This window comes from Pinus tabuliformis, chromosome J (assembly GCF_031772625.1).
Source record: "Pinus tabuliformis cultivar Carrire ecotype Pingquan chromosome J, CPIR1, whole genome shotgun sequence".
Classification (NCBI taxonomy): domain Eukaryota; kingdom Viridiplantae; phylum Streptophyta; class Pinopsida; order Pinales; family Pinaceae; genus Pinus; species Pinus tabuliformis.
In genome coordinates this window covers 1328083040-1328104380 of record NC_142295.1, presented here as the reverse complement: position 1 = coordinate 1328104380, position 21341 = coordinate 1328083040, and the positions used below count along the sequence as shown (strand labels likewise).

Genomic DNA, 21341 nt, shown 5'->3' with positions numbered 1-21341 from the left:
TCAGGATGCTAATTTTGATGATGATTGTGAGGATTGATGACTCATGAGTCATGAGCTACCTACTGCCTTGAGGCTTGCATACTTGTAGTTGTTTTGTATTTTCTATTTCTATTTGCCATTGGCATTGCACTACCTATGTAACACATTTTGATTTTGATGACTTAATGAGAAAACTACAATATCTTTATCTTACTATCTTGTCTTTCTCCTATTGGATCATTGATGAATTGAATATGTATTATGATTTATCATTTATGTCACAATTGTATTTGTATGCATAATGTTAATTTGTAAATCTTACATCTAGATGAAGATCTATGTTTGAAATCAATGAATTTGTATCATGAATGAGAATTTGTGTAAGAAATATCTAATTTTTAATATATATATATATATATATATATATATATATATATATATATATATATATATATGAATGTGTCCTATTCTGGGGGTCAACGTGTCTGTATCTGACACTCGAATCCCTGTATCCGTCGAATGCCGAATCCCCATGTCAGGTGACTTAGTTTTAAATATGTATTTCATTTCATTCCCTTTTGAAATTCAGATCATGGACAATGCCTCTAGGCGCAATAATTATGACCATTTATTTTTGTTTTATTATTTAGTTGTAAAGAGTTTCACTTGCACTTAAATCGCAAGCACTTGCAATACAAGATTGAAACTAGATAAAGATGGGCATCTTAAATGTTTATCTAGCATCATTTTTTCATCATGTAGGGTTGCATTTAGTAAATAATACAAAAAAATAAAGTAACATTTTAATCTTTTATGATTGTTGTCTAATCCTCAAGTTATTTTATTTTAATCTTTTATGTTTTCTCTTTAACTCAATCTAATTCTCGTAACTTGAATAATCTTTTAAACCTAATAACTTGTGCTTAATGATATATTTAGGACTACATCTTCATCATGTCCAATATATCACCCCGATCGGGGCGGGGAATTGAACCAGTGACTTCACATCAAGGAGCGCCTTAATAGAGCACTTGATCACCGTCTATCCAAAACCCCGTGGACAATATATTTATAAATAAATGTTATTTAAATTTCATAATTTTTGCTCACAACGATTGAATATAGAATATCAAACTACCACATGTCATAGTTTAACCTTACTTGAACTTTGCATTACTATCATATCACTATGAATGAAAGTTCTACTTGGCCTTTGCATAACAATCATAACACTATAAATGGACGTTCTAGAAGACAATAATTTAATCTTGTATTAAAATGCACATATTTCTTATGATAAATTTGAAATGAATTTTATAAAAAAATCAAATATAAAATTTATTCAAATTTTATGGATGATGAAATAATCTTTAAACTATCATAATGGAAATTCTAAGAGGCATTACTTTAATATTGTTTAAAAATACCATTGAAATGGATTTTACAAAAAAAAATTCAAGTGTAATTAGAGTTTAATCCATATTTTATGGATGATCAAATAATCTTCCACGTTTTCATCATTGGGTTATCTAAAAATTATTAAAAATTATTCGAAATTATAGATATGGACAAGAATTATGACTTGTATTATAAGATTTCAATATCTTAAAAAAGTTTATTAAATGATTATATGGCTTGTTTTTAGAGTGGTTGTTGTTGTTTTTATTTAGCTAATTTGTGTATGACTTGCGGGTTTAGCTTTTGGTTAAGAAACTGCGATTCAAGACATCTAAAGTGTCAAAATCACATGTAGATTGCCCTTGGCCTAAGCCATACCAACCTTTAACATAACTAGAATTTTTGTGCCCACAATACTTCTAACTGATAACCTTCACACAAAAAATACATTTCAAAACATTCTATGTCCAATCATACTACATCTTGTAGATTTCACATGTAATTACTTTATGATTTCTCATCAAATAAGACCATTCTATTTTATTATACCTGGAGAAGGCAGAGTATATTGTAATCAGCTTGGTCAAACTAACCTTGACTTTCAATTAATTGTTTTGAATAAAAATAAATTTTCTAAAATTTTATAATAATTATTAAATTTTCAAATATTAAACTAAATATTTGTTAATTAAAAAAATAATTTTTAATTTTTATAAAAATTATATTCCAATTTTATAATTGATTGAGAATACTAATGTGACTAATTTTATAAGATTTGCAATTCATTTGTCAGAAATAATTTTTTTTTAAACATTAAAAAATAAAAAAAAAAGAAACCTCACACTAACATGTCTCCAAAAAAATATAATTAGAAGTGATTATCAGTGTTGATTTGATGACTGCACTAAATTTTTTCGTAATCATTTTTATTTGTTTACAAGCTTGCGTATAAGAAACAACTTTAATTTCTATATCAGAAGCGCCATTAAAGTCTACTTTATCAAAGGTAGGCCACCGCTTCATTTATGTGGTCGTCTGTACTTTATTAAGTTGTGATTCAACAAAAAAGAGAACCATGCATTTAAGAAAAAGCGTGTTTTGATCGTAAGGACAGTCCATGGCTCTGCACTACATGTCTTCTCTCATTTTGGGTATCACAGCTCCTTGGCAGTTGGCATTCGACAATCTTTTTTTTCAGTGGGGGAGAAGTGTCTTCATTAAAGAATTATCATACAATATATATCACCGAAGTGAGCAGATATCATCATACAACATTTATCGCTGAAGCGAGCAGAATTACGTCATCATCAAAACATATACGTCTTTATCAAAACAAATGTGCTACAGCATCGCGCAGCTCCCGCGGAAATGGAACATGGCTGAGGGTGCGAAAGCCAACCGCACGTCATCATCAAAACAAATGTGCTACAGCATCGCGCAGCTCCCGCAGGAATCGAACGTGGCTGGGGGATGCGAAAGCCAACCGCCCCAACCAACACATCATACGTGGCTGGGGGATGCGAAAGCCAACCACCCCAACCAACACATCATGCACTCACGTGCAATCTTTATTACTATAAAAGTTTCTTGTTTTTAGTATATTTCCATTTTTTTAATTCGCAGCTCTCAGCAATTTTATGGCTAGAAATTATATAAAATTTAAATATATTATAAAATGGAAATTTAAATTAAGATAAAAATAATTTTTTTTCTTTATTATAGAAGTTTTTTGTTTGAAATAGATTTTCATTTTTTAATTGGTAGCTCTGTCATTACAACTAAACAACCACACATCAATGAGTGCTTAAGAGAAGACTGAATCATCATTTATTCAAAATTTCATGGCTAAAAATTATATAAAATTTAAATACATTATAAAATGGAAATTTAAATTAAAATAAAAAATAAAACAATCTTTTTAATCATTATATCAAAATCAATTAGCAATATCAATTTTTATTTATTATTATATAAACATATTTAATTTATAAACAACATAATACCATATCTATTTTATCTTATACATAACAAAAAAAATTATTACAAAATTTTATATATTTGGTGTTTAATAATTTAACTTATTTTTTTAAATATAATTATATCATTTTGATAAATAAAAAATAACATATTAAAATTCAATTATAAATATTAATTTTTTTAACAAATTAAAATTATCAATAAAATTATTATTTAAAATTATCAAATATTTTTACATAAAAAACAAGGGAGTTGTCTTTAGTGCGATTTTTTGGAAGTTTTTATTGTAGGTTTTTCCGGTCTAATTTCTCTAAAATCGGGCAGCAATTTATTGAAATCACAAGCTTGATGGATAATTCTGTGCAATTGAAGTGCCCTAGGGGTTTTCCAGGGTGCTGAATCCATATATACAATCAAAATACTAGTTTAAATAACACAAATCAAGATTTCACCTCAAATAATTTTTCCACTAGATTCAGGCACCAGAAAATCCAAAAAAACGCACTAAAGACAACTCCAAAAACAATTACTAAATAGCAATAACAATGCTAACAAAGAAATAAATAACTTAATTATAGATCATATTATCTTTATGTAATTTGTTTATATAATTTACTTGTAACGATGTTTCCCCAAAAAGAATTGTAGCTCGTGCCACTCCCAATTCTATTAAACATTCCCTTCCGTCCTATACAAAGGTATGGTGATGTGGGTCAAAAAAATCAGGCTCTCTTTATCCCACACTTGTAAGGGATAACGTAAGGGATAACGTAATAGAACGAGGAAGAGCATAAAACAGAGGAGCGAAAATGCATTAAGCATCTTTGCGCTTGGGGCAATGACGCAGCTAGTGAGGTAAAACCGAGGCGCGTCAATTGCTGGTTGAAAACTATTTCCAACCCCCCTCGTCGGCCTGGGCCACGCCTTGGCCCTCGAGAATTTTTGTAGGGCTCGCCTTTGGCTCGAGCCCCAACAATTCTAAAATATAAATTTGTACTGTTGTGCTCTTGGGGTAACGACGCAGCCAACAAAGAGTTGGGAAGTATCTTTGCTCTTGGGGTAATGACGCAGCCAACAAAGAGTTGGGAAGTATCTTTGCGCTTGGGGCAATGACGCAGCTAGTGAGGTAAAACAGAGGCGCGTCAATTGCTGGTTGAAAACTATTTCCAATCCCCCCTGTTGGCCTGGGCCTCGCCTTGGCCCTCGAGAATTTTTGGAGGGCTCGCCTTTTGGCTCGGGCCCTAACACCGAGGCGCGTCAATTGCTGGTTGAAAACTATTTCCAATCCCCCTCGTTGGCCTGGGCCTCGCCTTCGCCCTCGAGAATTTTTGGAGGGCTCGCCTTTTGCCTCGGGCCTAACAGTGGTAAAATCCAAAATGCCAAATGCCAATGTTGTTTGTCAATTTGTGCTTAATTTATTATATGTAAAATCTAATGTTGTTTGTCAAATTATGTTTAATTTATTATATATAAAATCTAAAGTGGGCTCGCCTTTTGGCTCGGGCCCTAACACCGAGGCGCGTCAATTGCTGGTTGAAAACTATTTCCAATCCCCCTCGTTGGCCTGGGCCTCGCCTTCGCCCTCGAGAATTTTTGGAGGGCTCGCCTTTTGGCTCGGGCCCTAACAGTGGTAAAATCCAAAATGCCAAATGCCAATGTTGTTTGTCAATTTGTGCTTAATTTATTATATGTAAAATCTAATGTTGTTTGTCAAATTGTGTTTAATTTATTATATATAAAATCTAAAGTGCTAATGGCTAATTGTGTTTAAATTTTTTAATAAAAAGAATCTTCTTAATTTCTAAAAAATTCTAAAATGTTCATGTTCTTTGGAAAAATGTGATAACCCATTTTTGTTGTGTCAAAATGTGTTTTGATTCGCACTAAGAAAAGCTACAGGTAATAAAGTTAAGACCTACTCCAAAAAAAAGATGCGTTGCGTTGCCCGTAGCCTCGAAGGCATTGTCTACCGATGGCAAATTTTGCCAAATTTGGCAATTTTTGTTCCCAAAAAAGATGCGTTGCCCGTAGCTTCGAAGGCGTTGTCTACCGCTGGCAAATTTTGCCAAATTTGGCCATTTTTGATCCCAAAAAATTCTATTTTGCCAAGATTTAGCAATCTTTTCCTCCTAAAATTTTAGGAGTGTATAAAAAAAAACTGAATGTTCAAAAAATATTTGAATTTGGTAATTTATTTTTAATTTTTTTTAGGAGTGTATAAAAAAAACTGAATGTTCAAAAAATATTTGAATTTGGTAATTTATTTTTAATTTTTTAATTTATTTTTATTTTTTTTAAGTTGTGTTTGAGTTATGTTTTTTTATGGTGGAAATAGATTCAACACTATCAAAAACTCATAAATAACCTAAAATCTTGAAACTTAAAAGCTACAACCTGAATTTACAAAAAATTATGCCAAACTTTATCTAAATACTATTTAGATAATTCCATTTAAATAATTTTTCCTAACAAATTTGAGATTTGAAGCATAGTTAGATCACTGCTCCAAAAAAATTCCCTGCCTGAACATATTAAAAAAATATTGCCAGAAAAAGGTCCAGTGAGACCAGGACTTTACATCAATATCCTAAAGCCAATGATTTGAAAAGGAACGAACCAAAAATATTGCCAGAAAAGGGTCAAAACCCTCCAATAGTCAGACTACGACTTTAGCATCAATATCCTAAACCCAATGATTTGAAGACAAATCGTGACAGGAGTCGCTGGAATTTTCATGAAGAGCATCTCCTTTAATGAACTACTGCGTCTTTTCATGCATTTTTTGTTCCCCTCTCCCCTCCTTGCTCTGTTTCTCTTCTCTATATTTTTGCACTGCAGTCTCCAGGCCAAACACATGCATTCAAGCCTTTAGCAGCGGGCGGATTCCTCTTTATATACCAGAATAAGATTATTTGTAAATTTATTCCAAACAATAAAATTTTAAAGACCAAAATTAGTAATAAGACTTACATTTATATTACTATTACCAACGAACATATAAAAAAATTATAAATACTTTACCAGAACTTGTTACCATCGATTCGTTGTTTTAACGTTGTGCTTGAAGCCTCCTTCCCGGTGGGAGAAATATTGTGTTTCTTAATTTCACAACCTAGTTATTCTCACACCTACTTGGAAAACTCAAGTTGAAAGTAGGAGGAAGTCTGAAGTTCGGAGTTCAATAGCCATTCGACAAGTTAAGGTTAACGTTCATTTAAGGTACATAAAGATTTAGAAGATTTGATAATAATCCAAATTTATGAATAAAATTATAATTTGAAAGGAAAGAGTTGTCTTTTTAGTATGGGCAACTATTATATTCTATTTATATATTAATAAAGTGAATGTTATTAGTTATTGTATTTAACTTTTGATAGAGATTGTGTTGATGTTGGGTTATTTTTACTTCGAATTTTGATTTATAGGACACTTTTCATGATATGGTATTTGTTCGAGTTTATTTTATGTCTTTTTATGTTTAATGTAAAAGAAGTCAATTTTTTTAGTGATGAGAGATTATTCTTAATTGTTTGAGTATTTTATTTAGATTGTAAATTCACTTTATTAAATAGATATGGAGCAATGTTAATAAACACTAGTTGGATACTTAAATTTGCAATTGAAATAAGTTAGGTTAATTGTTTAAGATCTTTGATTATGTATGTGCACTAACTCTTGGATTATTTTTTTATTGCTTTATGTATGAGTATATTTTGTTTCATCTTGGTACATGAGTGTTCATTAATTAGTGAGCTATTCTTCTTATTATTTTGTTAGGCCAGGTATTAGTAACTCCACAGATGATACATTTTATGAGAAAAATAATGAATATATATAGGCAAAGGGAGATTATTGGAATTCATATTCCATTGGCTCTTCATCTTCTCATTCTCATACTTACATTATTTACAGTGTTTTCCTAATCCCTAAAGATTAGGTTTCATGTTCCCCCCTTACTCTGAAGGGATGTTAGTGACTCCAAGCATCATTCTGAATCTTTCAAACTTTTCTCTTCCAAGTGCTTTGGTGAAGATGCTTGTAATTTACTCTTTTGTGGGACAATGGCGTAGGTGCATAGTCTTGGCCCCAACATGATGTCGTATCAAATGATCCTTTGTATTGAAATGTTTGGTTCGATCATGGAACTTTGGGTTCTTGGCCAATTTAATTGCAGAAGTGTTATCAATCAAAAGATGAGTAAAATGAACTTGTTTCTCCTACAAATCTTCAAGAATTTTCCCGAGCCACACAATTTCCTTTGTTGCTTATGCAACTGGCACATATTCTGCCTCTATTGTGGAATCTGTTGGAACTGACTGTTTGTGTGACCTCCAAGAAACAATTATTGATCCAAGACTCATAACATAACCTGAAGTAGATATTCCATTTTTCTTATATGGCATCAAAATACGAATTAGAGTATTCAATTAAGTTGAGGCCATCCACTTGTGTATACTTGAGTCCAAAGTTTTGAGTTCCCTTTAAGTACCTTAGAACTTTTTTTTACAACATGTACCAATGACCCTCACAAGGTTTTTGCATAAACCTTGAGAGGGTTCCAACAACAAATGAAATGTTTGGTTTGGTAGTAGTCAGGTAGTTGAGACTTACTGTGAGCTATTTGTACTTTGTTGCATCCTCAAAGTCATTTCCTTCTGTGGATGTGAGCTTTAAATTTTGTTCCACTGGAGTGGTCAAAGGATTGCACTCAACCATGCCAAATTTGTTCAGAAAATCTCCAATGTACTTCTTTTGAGAGAGGAATATAAAATTCAGATGTTGGGTTACTTAATACCCAAATAGTAGTGAACATATCCCAAATATTTCATCTCAAAACCTTTCCTCAATTCTTTCTTTATGGATAAATTGTAATTTTCATGGTTCCCTGTCATCAATAGATCATCTACATAAACCATAAGATATGCAACGATTTTTCCAACTTTCTTGACAAACAAAGTTGCATCATCAAGATCATAGTGTTTGAAATTTAGTTTCAGAAAATGCTCAGGGAATTTCTCATACTAGGCTCGTGGTGCTTGCTTGAGGCCATATAAGGATTTGATAAACTTGCTTACTTTTTTCTCTTGTCCCTTCACAAAAAATCCTTCTGGTTGGGACATAAAAACATTTTCTTTCAGATCTACATTCAAGAAAGTAATTTTTACATCCATTTGATGGACTTTCCAACCATTTTGAGCTACCAAGGCAAAGAGAGTTTAGATGGTATTCCATTTTACCGTGGGGCCAAAAGTCTCCTCATAATCAACCCCTTCTTTTTGTGCAAAACCTTTTGTCACGAGCATAACTTTATGCTTGTCAAGTGATCCATTTGATTTATACTTGTTCTTGAAGACCCACTTGCAACCAATCAGTTTGGTTCCCAATGGAGGGTCCATTAGCTTCCAGGTTCCATTCTTTATCAAAGCATCATACTGTTTATGCATTGCTTCTTTCCATTCATCACGAGAAGCAACTTCTTTAAAGGAAGTTGGTTCGAAATCTGTGGACAAATTTAATTCAAAATCATAAGAAACATTTATATCAACAACTGAATCAAAATCATCTTCATGACCTCCATTATGTCTAGTAGAGCTTCTTGTTCCCATATTTCCAACCTCATCAAGATGAACACTTTCAAGTGTCTTAGTGAGGCCACTTTGGAGGACCTTTATAAGATGGCCTAGGTTGTTTAGTTGACTAAGATGAGGCTAAAGCAATATTTAGCCTTCCAATTCTCTCAATCACATCACTCAAAGTGTCTTCTTGATCAGTGGCTAGAGCTTCATGAGGGGGAGATAATGCTTCAGAAGGAGATTCCACAGATTGATCTAGGATAGGGATATCCCCTTCAAGATGTTGAATCTCATTATCAAATTCTTGAAATGATGTTTCATGCCCAAATATATCCAAAAGATCAAGGTGTCGCTTAACAACATTGTAGGTCTTGGACGATTCAAGAAAGATCACATCTCGAGATAGTATACAATTCTTATTTACTTCATTGTAGAGAAAATATGTTTGGGAGGTATCTAAGTACCCCAAGAAGATACATTTTCGACTCTTTGCACTAAGTTTGTTTCGTTGTTCCTTAGGTATCAAGGCATAATAGGTGGAACCAAAAACCTTGAGATGCCTAACCGAATGTGACGGGCCTCACTAATATGTATATAATAAGGCCCATCTATCCATCCTTCAACATACATTTACCTCTGTCCATGGGTTTGATAACGCCTTTTTGACTATAAAGTGTTTATTAGGAACATTAAATGATTTTTATCATATCTTATGGCCTAACATGATTAATGTGCAGGAAAAGGGTGCATTTATTATGAAAAATTACATTGGAGGAAACTGGATGAGATGTAGGAGGATTTTCCCTTGAATTTACTCACCTACAACTTGACTTTCTCCCTATATTTACTCACATACAATTCAAGGATCTATTGAACAACTGATGCACTCAAGGACTGTGAGGATCTCAGGGAGCTAGATCCACCTTTATATGGATTTTGGAGGGAATCATTCCTCCTTCCCAGGAGACTGCTCCCTCAACCATCTTTGTATAAATAAAGAAGCAAAGTGCTCAATAGGATTCAAACTTTTAGAGAAGAAGAGTGACTGCTAGAGCTAGGAGCTTGTACTTGTTATTTTCATTTCCATATCATGTACTTGAGCACTTTTTGAGATTAATGAGAAGTATTTTTTTGCCTTAAATCTGAGTGTGTTCTAGAGGGATGATTTCCCTTGGGTTAGGGCCCAACCCAAGCACTCTAATATCTCTCCTTTGTACATTTTACTATGCATCTTTCTTTTCTATACTTAGGTTAGAAGTATTTCCTTTCTTGCAAGTTTTGTTTATATGAAAAGTTTCCCTTACATATTTACCAATCATATCTCTTAAAAAGTGTGGTTGTAAGCCTTGTATTGGCAAGAAAAAAATATAAGTCTCATTTTTCATGTAGTAGGAAGATCTTGAATAAAATTTAACTCATCTTTTCCTTTCTAATTTAATTTTATGCAATTGACATTGTTAGTATGCTTTAGATGTTTTGCAAGATTAAGTAACCTTTATGGTGTGCATATCATATTGTTGGGTTGTAGGGAATATCACTGTCATTTCCATTTGTCATCCTACTATCCGCACCCACCTTCCTTCCTCAACAACTTCTTCAAACACACTGTTAAAAAAGAATTCATTTCAGATTTGTTAGAGGCCACCGTGTGCATTTTGCCTTGTACAATATGGGTTCCTGAGGGGTACTAAGCTTGGAAAGGACCTCATACAACCTCCTTCTACCTTCCACTACCCTTCCTCACCTTCATATCACCTTCTAAACCCCAATAATTCTCTTAGATTCAATCCTATAGCAAAACACGGTAACCTTGTAGCATCTTATAACAATCCTGTAGCACCATGTAGAAGCTCTCCAAAATTGACTAGAATTGTTCTTTAAGCTTGATTTTTTCCTCCTAACCCATCATGATGCCCCCTAGGCTTTGAAACCAAGTTTGAGGAAGACTAGTGACCACTTAGGACTTGTCTCTTCACCATTCCAATTCATTTATGCAGTTAGGGTTAGTATATGAGTTCATGAATTGGATGGTATAGTGATGGTTTACATGATTACTATTTGAAGCACTTAATGAACTTTGCTACTAGGATATGAAATCTTTTGAATGCAGTGATTGAGAGTTGATTCCATTCTCTTTACTTTATGCAAGTTAGATTAGGTTTAAATTCTCTGTTTTTATGTTTCTTAGGCTAGGGTTTCCATTTCAAGCATTTCCATTTATGCAAGTAGATTAACATCTACTTTATGAAATATTTCCATTTATGCAAGTAGATTAGAATTTGCTTTTATGCAACATTTACATTCATGAAAGTAGATTATAACTTATTTTTATGCAACATTCTTTCATTCTTGCAAAATATAGATTTAGTTTGTAGAATGGTCTCTATACACATTGGTTTGGTTTATTATCTCAGAGCAACTTGAGTAGAGCTTAGCTTATTGTGCTTACAATTCTGTCACCTCTTAATTTTGTACGAACCCCACATTGATAAATCAAAGTTGGTAGCACTGGGAGTTGCAAAATTCTTGTTGCAATACCAGAGCTCATCACTTTTTGGCATCATTGTCGAGGAGGTGTCAAAGTAGGTGTTGATTCTACTTTGAGTTGCTTTCTCTTTCCATTTTATTTGTTGAAAAAAAAAATTCTTTGCATCAATTTTTGACTATATAGAAAGACTAGAACAAAAAAGCATCATATTTATTTCATGCCTTGTAGGGTTAGGGATAGCCTAGGGAAATTTATACCAAAAACCTTGAATCCTAGAAGTAGTCAATCATCACTCTTCTTTGGTGACCGTGAACCTCCTATTCTAACCACAGAGGAATTGGAAAACCATTTAGGTGAGCAGCCATAGATCTTTGAAGAACCCATAGGGGAGGAATAACCTACATCACCTACCCAAAAGATGGCTGAAAATAGGCAGACTGAGTTCTTTCCTATCAAAGAAACTAATGGGGAAGCCTGAATGAAAGGTATAAGCCCCACTTCTCTCCCACACTTCCATGGCCTAGCTTCCGAGGACCCTGATACATTCATGTTCAAGTTTTTTTTGGTTTGTAGAACCTATGATTACACTTCTGATGAGAAGAAGCTAAAGTTGTTCCCTTCTACCCTCAAGGATGCAACCTTGTGCTGGTTCATGATCTTGGAAGGAGGCAACATCACCACTTGGGATCAAATGCAACAAGATTTTAATTAGAAATACAAAGATTATTTATCAAGGGAAACAAAAGAGGATATCTTCATAATGACGCTAGCACCAAATTAATCCTTAAGAGGATTATGAAGAAATATTTCAACTCAACTACATAAGAGCTAACTATACCCTTGACCCAAAATCCATGGAGATTGTAGTTCTCTGGGGATTAGAGAGGATTTAATGGACACCCTTTTTATGCTATCTAGTGGATAAATTTATGAGCTGAATTATGAGGACATTAAGACAATATTTAAGAATCATTCTAGTTCCAAAAGGAAGAGAGGTAGGTCCAGTCAAGGCTTGGTCAACCCTTCTCCCTCTACCTCAACTATCAAACATGAAATAGGGTGTATGATAGAAGAATTTAAGAGTGATATGTTGCATAACGTTGCCTTACAAATGGATACTATGCAGATTAATAAGAAGTAAGAGGAGGCATAAGGGGCACTATATATCTTTTTCCCTAGATGCACCAAGAGACATCTCAAAAATGAGTGCCCAATGAATGTCATAGGAGTATGCTTTGTTTGTGAGGAGAACCATGCAAATGAAAAATGACCCTATCTTCTAGGCTGAAGGCTATATATCAAGGGGAAGAGGGTGGCATGGAGCAACTTTGTTTCATAAACGGAAGGAGGTACCAAGGCCCTCGACCATATCAATAAGGCATGCAAGGTGCACAATATCTTTCTTTCAATCCAAACCAGAGTGCATCCTTTCAGTCTTGGTATCTGTAACGACAACTCCCCTTATATCCACCCACGTTCACCAGCTTATCCAGGGTAAACATGAGATGAGGGGCTACTATGACAAGACTCGAACTCCTTGGTGACCTTAAGGAAGTGGAATTGATGGAAACCCACAACAGAGACCTTTTGTACCTACTACAAGATTCCCATAAGCATTCCTAGTCATCCCCATGACCAGTCCTTGGGTCCCATTGAGTTTTTAGACCATTAAACCCTTGGACGCTCCCTTGATATGGACAAGGATGCACCTGCGAGGCTCAAGTCGCCCCCACAACAAGGCATATGTGTGTATGGGGACTTTTCTCCTCAGACTTATGCTTGCAACTCTGGGATTTGTGCCACTTTTCAAGCCAAGAATCCAAGTCACTGCCCAAAAACCCCTGTAGCTTTCAGAATCCATAAATTACATGACAAAAAGACTTGCAAGCCAAAAACTAGCTCCAGGACTAGGCCTGACCGTCCCCAAATGGGACTCACATTCTATCAAACACTTGGCCTTGAAGTTATGGCAACATTGCCTGCTAGGTAAAAAAATTATTTTAATGATTGATCATGTAGCAGTGTGAAAAGTTTCTTTAAGCAACCTAATCTTAATGCACATCAATCAATATGGATTGCTTTTTTGAGCCCTAAAAGATATAGAATGTAAATTCTTATGGTAGCAAGCTAAACAAGTAAATAGTTTTGAAAATCGGTCTGATTATAGTATAAATCATGATAATTTATTAACTTTTAGGGGAAGGATATATGTTCCTAAGTAGTTGACTGTTAGACAATTAAGGGTCAAAGCATGGAGCTGGGTTACACTTTTTGGTGAAATGAGAGTGTGTTTTTTTCTTCTGAAAAACAGATGCTTGATCAAGCAATTTTAAGCGTTCGATCGAGCAATTTTTAAGCACTCGAACAAGCAATTTTTAAGCGCTCGACCGAGTAATTTTTAAGCGCTCGATCAAACTATTGAGGAACTTAAAAATAACTCGATCGAGTTGTTTTCTAACTTGAGTTAACAACTCGATCGATAGTTATTGCTTGATTGAGCTATATATTTCGATCGAGTAAGGCCGCAAGTGGGTTAGTTTTTTAATGGCCCGGTCAAGCCTTTGAGCTCGATCTAGCTGGTGGATAATCACATATGCTGCTCGATCAAGGGATTATTTAATGCTCAATCGAGTAATTTTGATTTTGAATTTAAGAACTCGATCAAGCTCTTAAAGTCCTAAAAATTACAATTTCAGCACCTCTTATGCAGATTTTTTTGCAACCCCATTTTGCACCCTATCGAATTTAGGGAAAAAATTGTCCTTAAGTGGCGGAGTTGATCACATTAGATTCGTGAAAGGATACTCTATCCAATGACATATGAATTTTACACTTTCAAATTCGTATGATATAATTCATCTAATTTCTTTTAAACATAACACTTGAAATTTTTTTAGACAGTTTCAAAGGGGTTGAATGAAAAATCAATAACATAAAATATACACAACAATTTTTTTGCAAAAAATACCACTATCTTTGTTTACGAGTCCTGTTCAAAAGAGTACTCTTGGTTTTTCAATTTATATAAAGAGTTGAAAAAATATAATGTGAACACATGCGACTCCAAAACGCAATTAAAATATTACTTTGCCAACTTCGAAAAATTAAAAAAAAATAATTTTGCATAAAAAAATAAATTTTTAATATAAAAACTTAGTTCTCTCGAAGTAGATCATGCTCTCTCTCTCTCTCTCTCTCTCTCTCTCTCTCTCGTGCGCGCGTGCGCACACACACATATTTTAAATTACACTTTTTAGACTAAGTTATGCTACATGAACACACACATATCTCTTAAGTTTTGTGAAAATTTGCAAGGACATATATTGCATTTAATGGAAAATTGAGAGATTATATGACACTAATTTTTTTTGCAAAAAATATCATTAGGACAAAAACATAATTCTCCACATATTGTCCTTTTACTCCGAATCAAAATTCATAATTCTTATATGAATTTTGAGGGGTGCAATTCGATAAAAGAGGAAAAACTTGAAATTTCATTGCCACATTTGGCCCAAAAGTGTAACCCATATTCATGCTTTCAACCTTAATTTTAGATGAGTTTCATAGAAGTCCCTAAGCTTCTCATCCTGGATATCAAAAATTATTTTCTACAAAGAGGAAAGATTACTTTTGACTTGGTATGAGGAAAGACATTGCAAAATATTTAGCTAAGTGTTTGGAGTGTCAACAAGTTAAGGCTGAACACTAGCACCCAACTGGTCTTCTCTACCTATTACCCATTCCTGAGTGGAAATGGGATACCATTACATTATATTTTATAACAGGTCTGCTTAGATCCAAGAAAGAAAATGATTCCATTATGGTAGTGGTGTATAAATTAAGCAAAACAACCAATTTCATCCATGTCCAATCCACATATAAGACTGTTCAAATTGCAGATATATTTATGAAAGAAATATTCCAGTTACATGGTATGCTAAAAGTGGTGATTTTTTATAGGGATGTGATCAATTTTTCATTTTGGAAGGCTCCTTTTACCAGAATGGGTACCCAGATTCAGTTCGATACCGTATATCACCCACAAATACATGGGCAAAGTGAACAAGTGAATTAGGTACTTGAGGACATGTTAAGAATGTATGTAATGCAACAACCAACCAAGTGGGAAGAATATATTCACCTAATTGAGTTTTCATATAGTAATAGCTATCATGAATCATTGAAGTTGAGTCATTTTGAGGTGTTATATGGAAGAAGGTGTAGAACACCTACTAATTGGAGTATCCCCGAAGATAAGTTAATAATAGGACCTGATATTCTACAAGAAATGGAATAGGTTGTGAAAGAAGTTCAACATAACTTAAAAGTTGATTAAGATAGACAAAATTCTTATGCAGATAAGAAAAGGACTTACAAATAATTCATAGTGGGATACCATGTATATGTGCGATTTAAACCCAAGAAAAATGCCCTGAAGTGGATGGTTGTGCAAAACTAGCATCGTGATATTGTGGGCCTTTTTGAATTTTGGAAAGAATTGGAACCGTAGCATATCAATGTGCACTACCTAGTCATATATAAGTCCATAATGTGTTTCATGTTTCATTGTTAAAGAAGTATCTATATCATCCCAAATGTATCATTAACTAGCAAGACGTGTGGGTAAAATATAATGTTGGAATTCTGATATATGTATGTCTTTGGATTAATGATTAATATAATCTAATGACAATTTTATGATTATGAAAATAGGTCAAAATAGACAGAGTTCCTGGTAGATCCTCTATGTATTCTTGATCAGAGATAAACAATGTTACAGAAGTGAGCTATCACCCAGGTTAAAGTGCAGTGGAGGCACTTTAGCCTGGAAGATACCACCTGGGAGAATGAAAGCTTTATGAGGAATGCATATATTGACCTGTTCCAAATAATGAACACCATGGATGGTGTTTCGCACAAGGGGGGATATGTAACGCTCCCAGGTACTATAAATATTTTGTTGTTTACTTTCATTGCACCAAACTTGGTAACTTATGGGCTTAGTGAAAAAATAATAGTGAAACTTTAGTGTTTAGAAGTATATTTTAATTTATTTTTGTTTAAAAGAAAAAATATGATAAGTCTTGGAATTCATAGGAAAATACCATATACGAAAATTTCAATTACTAGACAGTTAGAGACAATTACTTTCTCTCTCCCTAGAGATAAAACATCTCAATGGGAAAACAATACCAAGGAAGGCAAGAGAGAAATAAGGGCCAAAGGAATTTGAAGGGAGAAAAAGAAAACTAAGAACCTTGAACAAGACATTGTCAAGGTGAAGCAGGATGTTGTCGGAAGAGTATTCTTGAGCTGGACTGAGGGCCCATGGAAACCCTGAAGTTGTGAAGTTCTTGGCTAGAGTGGTTGGTATTGAGGCCTGAGAAAAATTCATTATCTTCTAATTGCTCTGGAAACTGAAAGGCTCGAGGGGAGAATTGGACACAATTAACCAATCTCGTTGGTTGGATGGAGAGGTCTTCACCTGGATTGAATTCCCTGACAATATTGACTAAACAAATAAGTGTAGTTTCTTTTAGAACCTATAATATTTTTTGTAAACATTGTGTTTCTTCTGCGACTGATATGAAACAAGAAATTTTCTTTTGGAATATTTTCATGATGTCAATGAATGATCATCGAATTGACAATTGTGACATGTATTACTGAAAATGTTGTTGACTGTCGATAAGTATCAAGGGTTGGTAACCTTAAGCATCATTTTCTAATTTTGTATTGTGTGTGTATCAAGTAAAGAATTGGGTTCCCTGTGTCATAATGGACTCTATACATTTGTAAGTCCTTCAAACAATATGAAAGGTTGGGTTATAAATTCATGAGTATTGTAGGAATATCATATATTGGTACTCCCATATATTATCAATAAAGTGCAATAGGTTAAAGGTTGGGTAGATATGAAAGAAAATTTTGAAATAATTTAACTAATAATGTTGTTAAGATAATACCGTACAAATGAATTAGTTATGAAAATATGAGTTGGAAATCATGATCGAAACAATCCTGGTTTTGAAGTGTATAGGTGACTAAGCCCAGTGGGTCAAGACAGGCCCAGGAGGAGCTAGGTCTTGTCATCCCTGGGCTGACTGTATAATCTAACGAAATAATGAATAAAGTATATAACAATAAATAGAAATAACCTACAAATATTATAGCAATACGAATAGAAAATTATAACCAATAGTGCTTGAATGATCTCATTGAAATAATGAAAACTCCCTTCAAACTAGTATGAAAATTCATTAAGGTATCACATCCACAAAATCAAAAATAAAAAAAAATAATCATTTCCATGCCAGCAAAGGTCATGGTTGGTTTAGTCCTAGGCCAGGCAGTGGAAACCAACAACTGAAGACCAGTCCAAAACCATTAACAAAATCTAAAATTACACAATTGAACTGTGAAGGAAATTCATATCACATACATTAAGAAATCACTCAAAAGAACCAATAAAAGCTCTCTACACATAAATTTACTCCCTTAATACAAATATATCTATTGTTGGATAATAGTTGGGTAAGAATATGAGAATACTCAGACAAAATTTATTTCTAAAAAGTATGTAAGTACAACCATCGCATAACCATATTAGGAACTTTTAATTGAATATTAAATATGTTTATATATTCATCAAAACTGCTGTTAGGGATATAAACACAAAGTTGAAGGAAATTATAGAAAAAAGTATACATAAGTCAAACCCTAATTGTATCAATGAATATTTCTTGCAAAAAATTTAGTTACATACAACGACACAATTAATTACTTAGGCATTAGAGTGAAACCCTGTATGGAGTCCAAGTTACAGTGGAACATAAGACATTTCTAAAATGTCTCAATGACATAATTATGAAAAACCCTCATAACAGTTAACAATATGAAGCTGTGCGTGGCTTTGCAACTAGCCATGAAAGGGAATAACCCAAGAACCTATAAAGGAAGATAAGGAATTACAACTTGGAAGATCGTGAACTTAATCCAAACCCTAGCTCCAAATCCGACTGTTGTCACTCACTACATTATGAGTTTTCATTTGATCAAAGTTGATAAACATAAGTGAACTTTGAAGCCATTTTCCAGGCCACAAAAGTGCTCAAAAGCCTTATCGGACCCTCTCCATTGCATAGTTCTTGGAATGAGATTTCAAACGATATATGGAAGGCTAAAAACTGACTCCTGGATAAGAAGTTAGAGCAGATTGAAGATACCCTTTCAAAGCGAGAAAACAAAGAAAAATGGCTAAGGGTCAGGCTCATCGCAAATCGCAGATCGGGGCTTACCGAAGCAGCTACAAAGAGGAAGACACCTGAAGTTGCGATTGGAGAATCGCCAATATCACAAATCATATATCGGCAAGTTCGGTCTATTGGTGTATTGGGCATATGGGGAGGGTTTCAGGGTCCAGGGCATCGCAATCAGCGAATCGTCATGACAGTGGGGATAAAACTCTTAAAAAACCTTGTGATATCGCTATGTTGCAATAATATTGTTAAATCACCGGGGAAGGCCGAAAACATTTAACAAAGGAAAATGATGAAAAAATAGCGCGGATGGGCCCTTTTCTCTCTTCTCTATGGGGGGTCACGTGGAAGAATCTTATTGGTCCAGATGAATCCACATGGAAGTTGAGGTCAACATGACATGGCAGTACAAAGGACACGTGGCATGCAGATTCAACATTTTCAGGGGTCCTATGGGTGAATTTCTAGGTGACACGTCTCACCACTCAGGAGGTGCCACATGGCCCTAATGACATCATCAATCTTGCAATAGATGATCACACAAAGCAAAGCCCCTCCTCCGCCGAAGTCCCTTTCGACTTGCGATTGCGATATGCAGGAACTCCCTGAACGCGATATTTTATACAATGGAGTTAAAAAGTTGTCGGGTCCATCCCTTTCAAAGGCCGTAGGCTCATTCAACACACCTCATCTCTGGATGGTCCAGATTGACTCCGCCTAGATCAATGGCTCCTAGGCCTTTTCGGCTCCCCTTGCCATGTTTCCCTTTATTAGCCGGGGGGGGAGGATCTGAAAAGCAATTTCCCTGCCAGGCCCCTCTGCTACATGCCCTGCTCACACCCCCCCACTTACTACTTACCACTCCTGACCCCCTTCGAAAACCACTCATCCTCAACACTCTCTCCTGCAGTGTGATTGCGATATCTTGGGTGGGCCCGATCCCGCAGATCGATGATCGCAAGTATAAAGGGGAAATGCCAAAGGTAAAGTGTTATGAATCGCCGGTATGTAGGATTCCAAGTAATAAAGGAAAAAATCCCCCGACAAGAGTCTAAAGGCCCTAGTGCCCAAGGGACTAAGCACTTGGTCATAGCCCCTGGTCACATGAAGCAAAAGGGTCCAAAGTGGATCTGGAGGCCTCGTCCTATAAAAGCTTTTCGTTGAGAAATCCCGATATGAGAACTTCACGACCAGGTAGTACAGAACTTTAAATGCACGGTGGGTTAGAAGCTATGGCATTTAATAAGGAAGATTAAGCATTCAAGCCCGACATGGGCTGATCCAGAAAGGCCTTCTGTGACACGGAACTAGGGTCGACGCTGATAGAAGTAAACAAGGACTTGGTAACTCAGGAAGACTTGATCATCCAGCATGGTTCCTCCATACAGAGTGAAAAGGAAGTATCGCCCTCAAGTCCTCTGCTTCAGTAATGTAGCATGATATTGATAACGCCCACTCCCAACTTTAAAGGATGAATGGTCCAAGAAGTAAAGGAAGAAGCGAGAGGAGTTAGCTAAGCAGCACAGGAGGCCATACTATGAGCAAACTACAACCTCAAGAAATAGTGATCACATGGATGGGCCTGAAGGTATTTTGTTGGCATTCTCATTTGATTCATTGACCTGTTTTGTATTCCTGTAATATGTGGCCATTTAATGAGGCAATTAATGGTTTGTAATGTTTTTGGGTCACAGAGCCATCCCTAGCCGAGACAGCTAGTCGATTTGACAGTTGAGATTCGGTAGAAGATATTCTGTTGTAGTAAATGTTCAAATGCTCCCCCTCTCCAGATAAATAGGGGGAAGCAACAATTCACAAAGGTTCACAAATTCTAAAGAAAACACTGCATGTTATTTTCAGATTGTATGACTTTATAATATAGATCTTTCAGAATATAAAGTAAATAGTGGTGATTCCCCTGAGTATTACAGTATGTTATCTCTCTATTAAAACCCATTTTTTCCATGCTTCTTCTCTAAATTCATCCAATCATCGCTGTTAGAAATATTTCATAATTCCTCACATATTCATTTGTATTGACTTATTAATGCATGTGCCTGTATGGGTTATTGAAATTATATCTTTAAACTTGCACTACATGAATCATAGCATTCATTCCCTCTTTTATCCATTATATCTACCTGTAACTCAGACAAGTGTAGAAATTTTTTATGCCTAAAGCTCTATGTGATAAGTGTATAATTCTTGACGTGTTAAGATCTATCTAATGAGTTACTCCTCATTATCCTCTCTCATAACTCTGCAAAATACTATTAAACTATAAGTCCTTGAACTACTTGGCCTCCACTAGTTTATGATTATATTTATGCAATTTGTACATGTGAAGAAATACCAAAAATTCATGGCTTACTCCTTAGATGAATGAACCAACCCATTTCACTTATCTATCTATCTATATATATATATATATATATATATATATATATATATATATATATATATATATATCTAAGGTATATGTGATGTATCCAATCTCTTGAGAATCTTACGAGACACACATAATATATATGTGCCCAGGCACTGGTCTTGTTAGCAATTCGAGGCTATCTTTGGGAGCGACAACATCTTTTGGCGTCGTTTCCAGGGAACGTATTGAAGGATTTTTCCCCTAGGATACAAAAAATTGAGCACTCTTTGTGTAGG

The 21341-nt window shown here is 34.7% G+C and overlaps 2 non-coding genes across 2 annotated transcripts; both read left to right on the top strand.

Annotated features, from left to right (window-relative positions):
* The first annotated feature begins 4174 nt into the window (after window positions 1–4174).
* Window positions 4175–4322, top strand: LOC149232195 (U4 spliceosomal RNA). The gene has a single exon (XR_016248529.1). It is a non-coding gene; the product is annotated as a U4 spliceosomal RNA (small nuclear RNA).
* A 123-nt stretch (window positions 4323–4445) lies between these two features.
* Window positions 4446–4594, top strand: LOC149232194 (U4 spliceosomal RNA). The gene has a single exon (XR_016248539.1). It is a non-coding gene; the product is annotated as a U4 spliceosomal RNA (small nuclear RNA).
* Window positions 4595–21341: the final 16747 nt, after the last annotated feature.